This window comes from Peromyscus maniculatus, chromosome 20 (genome assembly GCF_049852395.1).
Source record: "Peromyscus maniculatus bairdii isolate BWxNUB_F1_BW_parent chromosome 20, HU_Pman_BW_mat_3.1, whole genome shotgun sequence".
In the NCBI taxonomy this organism is placed as follows: Eukaryota; Metazoa; Chordata; class Mammalia; order Rodentia; family Cricetidae; genus Peromyscus; species Peromyscus maniculatus.
Window position 1 is genome coordinate 4,609,120 of NC_134871.1, and position 10,076 is coordinate 4,619,195.

The 10,076-nt window shown below is 47.6% G+C and overlaps 1 long non-coding RNA gene across 1 annotated transcript in view; it reads left to right on the forward strand.

Moving 5' to 3' along the window:
- Positions 1–6,351, forward strand: part of LOC121824345 (uncharacterized) — a 50,039-nt gene extending 43,688 nt beyond the window's left edge. The window contains exon 4 of the long non-coding RNA XR_006066191.2: positions 4,626–6,351. This is a non-coding gene — a long non-coding RNA (uncharacterized LOC121824345). The remainder of the gene's footprint in view (positions 1–4,625) is intronic.
- The last annotated feature ends 3,725 nt before the right edge of the window (positions 6,352–10,076 follow it).

A 10,076-nucleotide genomic window follows, 5' to 3' on the forward strand; every position in this document is an offset into this window, starting at 1 on the left:
GGTTCAGAGCTAGAACTGAGCAGCTTGCTGCCATGTCAGTGGATAGGCTATCCCCAAGCGCTTGTCAGGATGCAGATGACCAAGCCCCACCCCCAGGAAGTCTGAGTATGGCCATCTAGATGGACCCTAAAATTCTGTGTTGTTATCTAGGCCTGACAATTCCTTGTAGGAATGTCCTGGACTGCCAAGGATTGATAAGCAGTGAGAAGGAAAACAAAAAAAGACAAAACCAAACACTATGCATTCTTATTTGTCAGGCACACCTGCATGAGTTTTTAAAAAGGTACCCTCCCTGGAGCAGATTAATTTGATAAGAATATCCATTTCTCCAGTGAAGTCTGAGTCCTGGGGCCCAGAGTAGAGTGGGTTTCAGTCCCTACTGTTGTCTTGGTTTGGGGATCTTGAGGAATCAGAGACACACGACGAGCAGATTGCACCTTTTCATCCCCTTAGTCACTGATAGTGGCCCACACAGGAGCCAGGGAATCTAGCGGGGATGCTGATTTGTAAGGAGGACCCCAGAGGTGAGAGCTCATGTTCCAGAGCCAGTTAGTATAGAGCTGTGGTGGCCTCTCTTCTAGTCACTGGTCACATGACCAGTCATGAATTTCCAAAGTCCTCACCATCCCCAGCAGCTTAAGCCAGAAAACAGAGCTGTGTTACTACGTGCCAGAGAGTCACGATCAAAGCCAGACCAGCAGCCCACCACTTGTCAGGGGCTTTGGTAAACACTAGTGGCCTCCAGTGACCACAAGAAGATGACCACTCTCTCTCCCCTTCATGGCCCTTACTATTTGGGAGGAATGTTCTCTAATGAAAGCAACTCCAAGATTACATTCTCCCTTGCACAAACATAATTAGCAGATAGGCACAAACCGCAGCTGCTCCTCCCAGTTTGGAGATGTCCCTGCTGTCCATCTTTTGGCATTTTCCTGTGAGCCTTGCCAGAAAGTTCTGTCCAGACACATAAGGCTTTATTCAGGCAGACTAGAAACAGTAAAAGGACAGCCAGAGTCCAGGAGGCTTAGATGACCGCTTACACATAACTATGTGAAAGCAAGGCCAAGCTACTGATACGGCAGTGGGGCTTCATTCCTCTTTAATAATAATGGAATTAAGTTGCTCGGGGCCATGTAATTCAATCCATTTGGGCTGCTGTCAGGAGTACCGAGGCTAAAAGGCAAATATGCACCGTCCCCAGCTCTAGAGGCTGGGAATCCAAGGTTAGGTCTTAGGTCTTAGTACATGAGAACACATACCTTCCCAGCCCACAGATAGTCTCTCCCGCTGTCCTCACATGGCAAAGGGGAGCTCTCTGGAGGGATTTTTGTTTGTATGATGATAGCACTGTAGTAGTTATTTTAATCATTATCATAGCAGGAAGCAACCTAAGGGGTGGAGAGATGGTTCTGTGGTTAAGGGTGCTGACTGATCTTTCAGAGGACTGGAGTTTAGTTCCCGCTATGTATTCACAACCATCCACTCCAGGGAATCTGATGCCCTCTTCTGGCCTCTATGGGTACCTACACACACACACACACACACACACACACACACACACACACACACACGCACACACAAGCACACGCACACATGCATGCACTACATAAATACACACACACTACATAAATAAATATTTTTTAAATAATTTATTTAACTTTATTTTATGTGCATTGGTAATAAGGTGTCAGATCCCCTGGAACCAGAGTTACAAACAGTTGCGAGCTGCCATGTGGGTTCTGGGAAATTGAACCCAGATCCTCTGGAAGAGAAGCCAGTGCTCTTAACTGCTGAGCCATCTCTCCAGTCCCAATATTTTTTTTTTTTTAATGAAGCAACTTAAAGAAGGAAGGATTGATTTTGGCTAACAGATGGGGAGAACATAGTCTACCATGGCAGGAAGGTGTGGTGTGGGCAACTCTGGCAGCAGGACTATGTGGCAGCTTGTTCACATCTTAGCAGACCACAGAGCAGAGAGAGCTTGATCTGGAACCACAGCTGGGCTGTAACCCGTGGGGCCCACCCTCAGCGACTAACTTGCTCCAGCAGGTTACCTACCTCCCTAACGTTCCACCACCTCCTAAAACAGCTCCACCTGCCAGTGGCTAGCTGTACAAACACATGCACTGAGAGGGGGCATTTTATAGTCACACCACAAGAGACGCTAACTCCTTCATGAACCCTCTCATTACCACTTCGCACTCAAAGACTTCATTTCCTAATTCCCTACAGTGGGAGCTAGGGTTTTACCATGTGATTTTGGGGGAAACACAAATATCTAAAGATCTCTAGCAAAATGTTAGATGAGGGTGGTCTGGTCTGAATCATTGCCGAGAGACTTTGATGTTTTCCCGCTGCAGACGGCACTGGAAACTTCTGGTAGAGCCGTCGAGGCTGGTGAGATGGCTCACCGCGTAAAAGAACTTTCTGCACCATGCCAACAACCTGGTCCCCAGAAGTCACATAAGAAAAAGCCGAACGCAGTGGCACATATTAGTAATCCTGCCACTCTCGTGGGGAGATGGGGGCGGAGAAAGGAGACTCACTCCGAAGCTTGTGGTCCAGCGTATCAGTTTTCTTTTGCTGTGATAAAACATCATAGCCAGAAATGACTCATAGAAGAAAGAGTTTATTTTGGCTTGAGTCCATCGTGGTAACATAGGCATGGCAGTATGACGCTGAGAGATCACATCTCAACCAGTCACAGAAAGCAGAGAGAGCCATAAGTGGAGTAAGGCTACACACTCTCAAAGCCCACCCCCCGGTGACATTCTCTCTCCAGTAAGGCTATACTTCCTAAAGGTTCCATGATGTCCCCAGACAGAAGCACCCACTGGGGACCAAATCTTCAAATATATAGCCTCTGAGGGGCAGTTCTCATTCAAACCGTCAGAAGCAGCTAGCTTGGCATTTGCAGAGGGACAGAAACAAGAGCTCCCTGCCTCAGGCAAGGTGCAAGGAGAGGCCTGAGTTCCAAGAGTTGTCCTCTGACCTTCACATAAACGCTGTGGGGCACACACATCCTCTCTCTCTCTCTCTCTCTCTCTCTCTCTCTCTCTCTCTCTCTCTCTCCCATTTTTGGATCAGCTATAAGCTCTCAGCTATTGCTCTGACTCTACACCTGTCTGCCTGCTGCCATGCTCCCCGCCTGTCCTGGACTCACCCTCTGAAACTGTAGGCCCCCAATAAACTCTTTCTTCCATATGACTGACGCCTTGGTCATGGTGTCTCTTCACGGCAATGTAACAGTAACTAAGATAACTCCATATCTGGCTAATTATCCTTAAAAAGACTATTGGATTGCAGTTCCCACCTCTTTGCATCTTTACCTACCAAATGCGAGTAGTATATTCCTTCTCTCCATTTACAACAACCAAAAATAGCTCTAGGTATTGTCAAATATCCCCTTAAGGCAGGGGTGACAGGCAAAATTGCCTCCAGTTGAGAACCATTCTTATAAAACTGTGCTCTTTTTGTGGGCTCCTTCATTTCTAGTTGGTGAACAAAAGCATTACACATTCTATTTGCCCTACTTTGTTTTCTGTTGTGGGATAAAACACTGGCTAAAAGCAACTTCTGGAGGAAAAGGTTTATTTATCTTAGCCTCCCGCATCATAGTCTGTCATCGAGGGAAGTCTGGGCAGGAACTCAAGGCAGGAACATGGAGGCAGGAACTGAAACAGAGACCATGGAGAAATCCTGCCTACCAGCTTGCTCTCTGTGGCTTGCTCAGCCTGCTTTATTATAGCACCCAGAATGACATGCCCAGGGGAGACCCACAGTGGCATTCCACCCACCGTGGGCTAGACCCTCCCAAATCAACCATTAACTGAGAAAAGGTGGTCTCCCTTCCCAGGCTACCCTAGTTTGTACCAAGTTGATGAAACTAACCTGCATACCATTCCATGCTTAAAAAGTCAAGTTCTGTGGAGCTCAAAGATAAAAGAACTTGCTGTGTACAGCTGGTGACCTGAGTTTGAGCCCGAGAATCCACATAACGAGAGAAAAGCAACTCCACAACTGTGGCATGTGCATGCCCATCCTGAATCATTCATGTGCACTCACATGTACATACACACACACACACACACACACACACACACACACACACACACACACACACTAAATAAGTCTAATCCTGGTAAGCAATCCATACAACCTTTTTGTAACTTGAAAGTTCTTCATATCTAAACTGTTGTGCCTTCCTCATTGCCTAGACAGTTATGTTGGCCATGGCCATAAAATTTACAAACTGTGAAGATATGCCATCATGAGTTAGGGACCCTTTGCACTCCAAGTTTCCAGGGGGTCAAAGGGAGCTGATGCTTTGAATGACGTCACTTCCTCACCTGCCACCTTCACTTTGCTTCTGGTTTGCTCCACTTCCTGATTCTTCTTATCCTAAATGAATCACGCTCAAAGCCAGCCCTCACAGTTAACTTAGAGGAAACACAGACAGAGATATTTCTTTTTACCCATAAGCCCACGAGGGAAATGTGACCAGTGTGCATCATACTCATGGGACTGGACCACAAAGCCAACCCAAGAAGATGTGGTTTAGTGTTAAGTCAGTGGAAATGTCCATATGAGCTCGGGGTTTTAACCACCTCTCCATTTGCTTTCAGGAACTAAGTCAGGCAGGAGCCAGAAAAGGGGTAAACAGCAGCTCAGAAAAAGCAGTCCAGAGGAAGAAGATTCTGGGGCCAGACAAAAGAACTTAATTATTTAAAGTGTAGACTGAAACCCATGCTGAGAGAAGAAAACCATGCTTGGGATCAAGGGCCTGGGGGGCACAAACTTTGGGAGCTGAGGACACCCCCACACCTGAGCCCAGACTAAGAACCCTGATTAGTATCCAGCAGACCCAGTCTCCTCACGCCAAGGTCAACGCTGTTCCTGAAAGGCCCATTTGTTTTCTCTCCTGTGTGGCTTTGTGGAGGTGTATTAGCACTCTCATGTCTGATTTCCCTCAGTACATTAAATTCAAGACACTGAGAGCCGAGACCTGGAGGTCTTCATGGTGCTTGGCTCAGGCCTCCGGGGCACACAATTTGGTGACGGAATGACTGACTGAGCGCTGTTCTTCCTGTCTCCATGTTTCTGAGGTATATGTGAAGCTTCAGTCAGAGCCTCACAGATGCTGCCTAGGCATCTATAATGGATGGACAACGATAAATGGACTCTGGATGGTCTGTGTCAGAGCACACCGTGAATAGATGCTCCATCTCGCATGGACACCTTGGGCAGGGGTGATTTCTCTTAGAAGGAACCTGGAACATCTTGGTAACCAGATCCACTGAACCCTTTGGGAAATTCTGGAACAGGGAATGACACCTCTACACAGCTCGGAGACAAAGACAATGCACTGTCGCTCTCCTCATATGATGCCTTTAACACAGTGGTTGCTTCAGAGAGCTCATGTGATCAGAAGAGTACATCCTCAGGACACACGGCAGGGCATGGTGCAGTGAAGAGAAAGAGCGAGCTTTAGGTTTTATGCAATGAGCCGGACTTTGGGCTGAGACTCAACTCCTTGCCTCTGTCTGCAGGGCAGGCTCCTAGACGCACACCTCATCTACCTCGTCATCCTCAGACCTATACAAGCATTCCTGGTGGGAAAGAACAGACAGTGGGGAATGACTATATAATAGGCAGTCTTTCGTGAAAGCCCTGGGGGATCTTGGGAAGTCAGAACCATGGCTTTCATTCTCAACTACATTCATGGAAAAGCAGATAAGAAGTTTAAGTTATCAATACTCGGTCAAGTATGACCACGAAGACAGTTAAGCACCTGCTTTGTTATCTTCAGAGAAGATGGGATCATAGAAGGATGTGCCCAGCACGGAACTGGCACAAAACAGTAAGTGCTTGGGATGGCTAATTTTGGCTGTGAACTTGATTAGATCTGGAATCAGGGAAGAGGCAAGCTGCCGGGCACACGGGTGATGATTTTCTTGATCACATTCACTGAAGTGGAGAGACCTGCCCTAACTGTGGGCAGCACCTTGCCTTGGCAGCCAGACACCAGGTAGTCAGAGACAAAAGCTTTTATCTTTCTGTCTGCCCGACTTTGCATCTTGCTGGCAAGTTCATCTTATGTACGAATTGGTCTACATCATTGCTGCTGCTGCTCTGTTCCTTCGCTGAAGTCAGAACCCAGCTCTAACAGCTTCTAACGAAGGCCGAAGATCGGTGACTCTCCAGGAATCCTCTAGGCTTTCAGTACTGCCGAGACATCCAGACACATGAACTGAGCAGCCACCCAGGTTCTCAGCCTCACTAGTATGAAGACTGTTAGACTATCCAGCTCATTTTATTGTGTAATCCAATCTAATAAATCCTTTCTAATATAGCTTTATTCTATCAGTTCTGTTCCTCTAGAGAACTCTGACTGAATGAATCAGTGAAGGAGCAAACACAAGCATGGCCTGAGTGGGGAAAGATCAGGGAGTTGTAGACTGCACATCACATAATATCTAGGTCTAATAAATGATTGACAGCCAGGCTGGGGACTACTAAGTTGTCCAGGTCACCATTTTTTTTGTGTGTGTGTGTGTGTGGATCTGGAGAAGGTGGAGAAGGAAGCTGACTCGATGCATACTCACAGGACAACAGGGGAATTCATTTCTCATGTTCCTGTTGAAGTTAACTCCTAACATATGCTCTTGCAAGCCTGAAAAAATACACAGAACTTTCATCTGAACAATTGTGTCAAAACAGCCATCAGAGAGACAAAACAATCAGTAAATGTCTACATCTGAAGCCTTGTGGCATCAGTATGACAATCCTGGACAAACCCAGCTGGCAGGTTTGATCATTAGAGGATCTAGGAGGAGGTTTTGAGGCTGGGACCTTGGGGATCTGGGTGACGATGACAACTCAGGACTTGACCCAGGTGGTCAACAAGAACATCTAAGAACACCACCCCAAAGAAAATCCAAGAAAGTGAATGTAGCGTGGCAGGAATGTCCTCACGTGGAAGAGAGATTAGGCTAAGTTTGCAGGATCTCTATTGAAGTAGAAGTTACGAGAAGACCGCTTTGAAGTCAAAGGAACTATTAAACTAATAGTACATTTTAAGGGACTACTGGGTACCAGGCACTGAGCTGGGTGTTGTAAACAATATGACCTAATTTTTTTTTTTTTTTTTTTTTGGTTTTTCGAGACAGGGTTTCTCTGTGTAGCTTTGCGCCTTTCCTGGGACTCACTTGGTAGCCCAGGCTGGCCTCGAACTCACAGAGATCCGCCTGGCTCTGCCTCCCGAGTGCTGGGATTAAAGGCGTGCGCCACCACCGCCCAGCTAATATGACCTAATTTTAAAGAACCCAGAAGACGACATTTTCAGACAAGGCAGCAAGGGTTCAGAGAGGCTGGATTGTGTTCTCAAGATAGGAAGCAAAGACAACATTGGAATTTCAGTTGATGCCGAAGACAAACTGGGCCCTGCTCAAGGCTGCCACTCACCATCACACATTTGTTCAAAGCACAAAGCCTCCTCAGGCGACTTTGCAGGAAGAAGCATGATGTTTTCTTCACACAAAGATCTTTCCTTTAACTGAACCATGCAGTGGGGGTACATGTACCCTAAAGGATTACCTTTTCTGTTTCTTCTTTCCAGTGCTGAGGATTGAACCTGTGGCCTTGCACACTGTAGGTAAGTGTTCTACCATGGAACTATATTCTTGGTCCCCTTGTCAAATCCTCCATGTAAATGATCTATGACTTTTGCTACATTGCTTTTGTGTTTCTGATAGAACAAATTCTAACAGTGGAGGAAGGTGAGAGTTCCTTCAGCACCAGAAGGAAGCGCTGGAGGTGGAGAATGCCCACTTGGCATCCTTATTGTCATCGGAAGATTCTCCAGCATTCCTCAATGGCTCCCTGTCTTTTCAAGGTCCTGCATGATGTGACCATTACTTTCCTCCATTTTTCTAGATGACCTAGGCCTTCTCTGTCTATCTCTCCTCCAGAGTCTGCATTCCTTCTCTACTTTATTTCTTCCACACACCCCCACCCAGTGAGTCTTACTGGCCCTTTAAGCCAGAGACCTAAATGTATTTCTTTAGAGTCACCTTTGTTAACCTGGCCCAGGTCGAATGTGCCATATCTGGTTTCGGTCCGGGTGGGCACTATAAAAACACAAGAGGCATTCTACTCTGGGGGGACGTCGTTGGGTTGCACACAAAGAAACAGAGGTAACTCAGGGATCGGCAGGATAGAGCTGCCAATCCTAGAACTAGGAAACAAAGGGACACGGGGCTGTTTCCAGAACGGGGGAGCTCCTGGCTCCTGCTGGTACATCTGAAGGATCGCTACAGGGCTGGGGGTTGGGATGGGAGCCCTAGGCTGCTCTAGGCAGAGTGGGTGCTCAGACATCCAAGAAGGGACACACCCGGGCGCAGGGAGGTCGGCAAGAACAAGAGAAGACAGAAAGTGTCTGCTCTCTCCGTCTGCTCTCCTCGTGTCCCCTGTCAGCGGAAGAACCTAACAAGACAGCTGTTGTCTAGAAATGGTGTCTTCAGAGTCCTACCCCACGGTGTTCCAGAGCCAAGGGTAGAACAGACGCTGTGCTATCTTTCTCTGTAGCCCATACTGCTGATGCAGAGTGTTAATCACAGCCATAACGCAATTTTTTGGGATGATTTAATATAGTCGTCTCTTTCCACCGCCAGGCACGTCCAAGCTGCAGGCTCCGGGCATCCCAGATGTAAGACTGTGGTCCAGCACATTTGAAGATGGCAATGTCCTCTGGGAACATCAAGTCTAAGCGCCGCTGAGTCAGACTGTAAGCTCAGCGATGGAAAGGCTGCACTGATTTGCCATACTGCCGTCCTCATGCACAGCCAACACATCTGGAGCATAGAGACTCCTCAATAGTTGTTCACTAGAATAGATTCACAAGAGAAGTAGTATTCGTGAGATAGTAGACCAAGAACTGAAATTTTAAAAATATGTATTTATTTTTACTTATGTACAGAGGGGCAGATGTCTGTGGATGACTGGCCTGGGTGCCGGATCGCTGGGAGCTGGAATTACAAGCATTTGTGAAGCCACCAGACTCCATCACTGGGGTGTGAACTCAGGTCTCCTGGAAGAGCAAGGGGGCATTCTTAATCTCTGAGCCACCTCTCCAGCCTCAAGTCCCGGGATTCTCCTGTAAGGGATTTGCTGACAAAGGCCTTTCAGGATGAAGGGAGCAAGAGAGGCCAGCCCAGGTGCCGGGAAGAGATGTGGGAAGATGGTTCGGAGCGGAAGTGTTTGCTCTGCAAACCTGAACTAAGTTCAGATAAAGGCTGGGCATGGCCAGTCTGTGATCCTAGCACTAGGCCGGGCAGAGACACAGGAGGAATCCTAGGGCATGCTGACTAGCCAGTCCAGGAAAAATAGCAAGTTCCAGGTTCCATGGGAGAACCTGTCTCAAAAAATAAAGTGAATAGTGATAGGGGAAAAAAAAATCTGACATTAACAGAGAGAGACAGAGACAGAGAGAGTGAGAGAGCGCAGTACTAGCAAGGGATGAGCTACAGACGGAGTTGTATCAGTCAAAGACTTACCTCAGCCTGGTCCTACAGGGCCCTTGGACCATGAACTATCCCCTAGGCCTGCTACCTCCTTCCGGGTCTTCTGTGCCTACTGGCTGCCATGGAGACACCTCAGGATGAAAGGAATTCATGCAACCTCCCTAGAGAGATGGTTCCACAGAAGAGATAGCTGTGGGAATCAGCAGTCACTACCCACAGCGTAGGAGATGGTACACCCACCTGTGCAGAGGATTCGTAGTGGGGCAAAACACATCCTCAGTGAAGGGCAGCATCCCTGCTGCGAGGGGAGCTGTGGCCGAGGCTCCCAGGTCTTTCTATGATCCTAGGTTTCTTCTGCTGCACTCATTTAAGGCAGAGTGGATTCCTTTCATCTTGTGGGGATCTTTATCAGACATGACAGAAGCTAAAATGTTAATTGCCCACATCCCTGAGTAGCCTGGGCCTTGGCATGTTTTTTGGAGCCAGGAGCAACCACAGGCATGGCCCCCGCACCCCAGGGGCCCCAAAATGGCAGATTCCATCCCCGCATGCTCT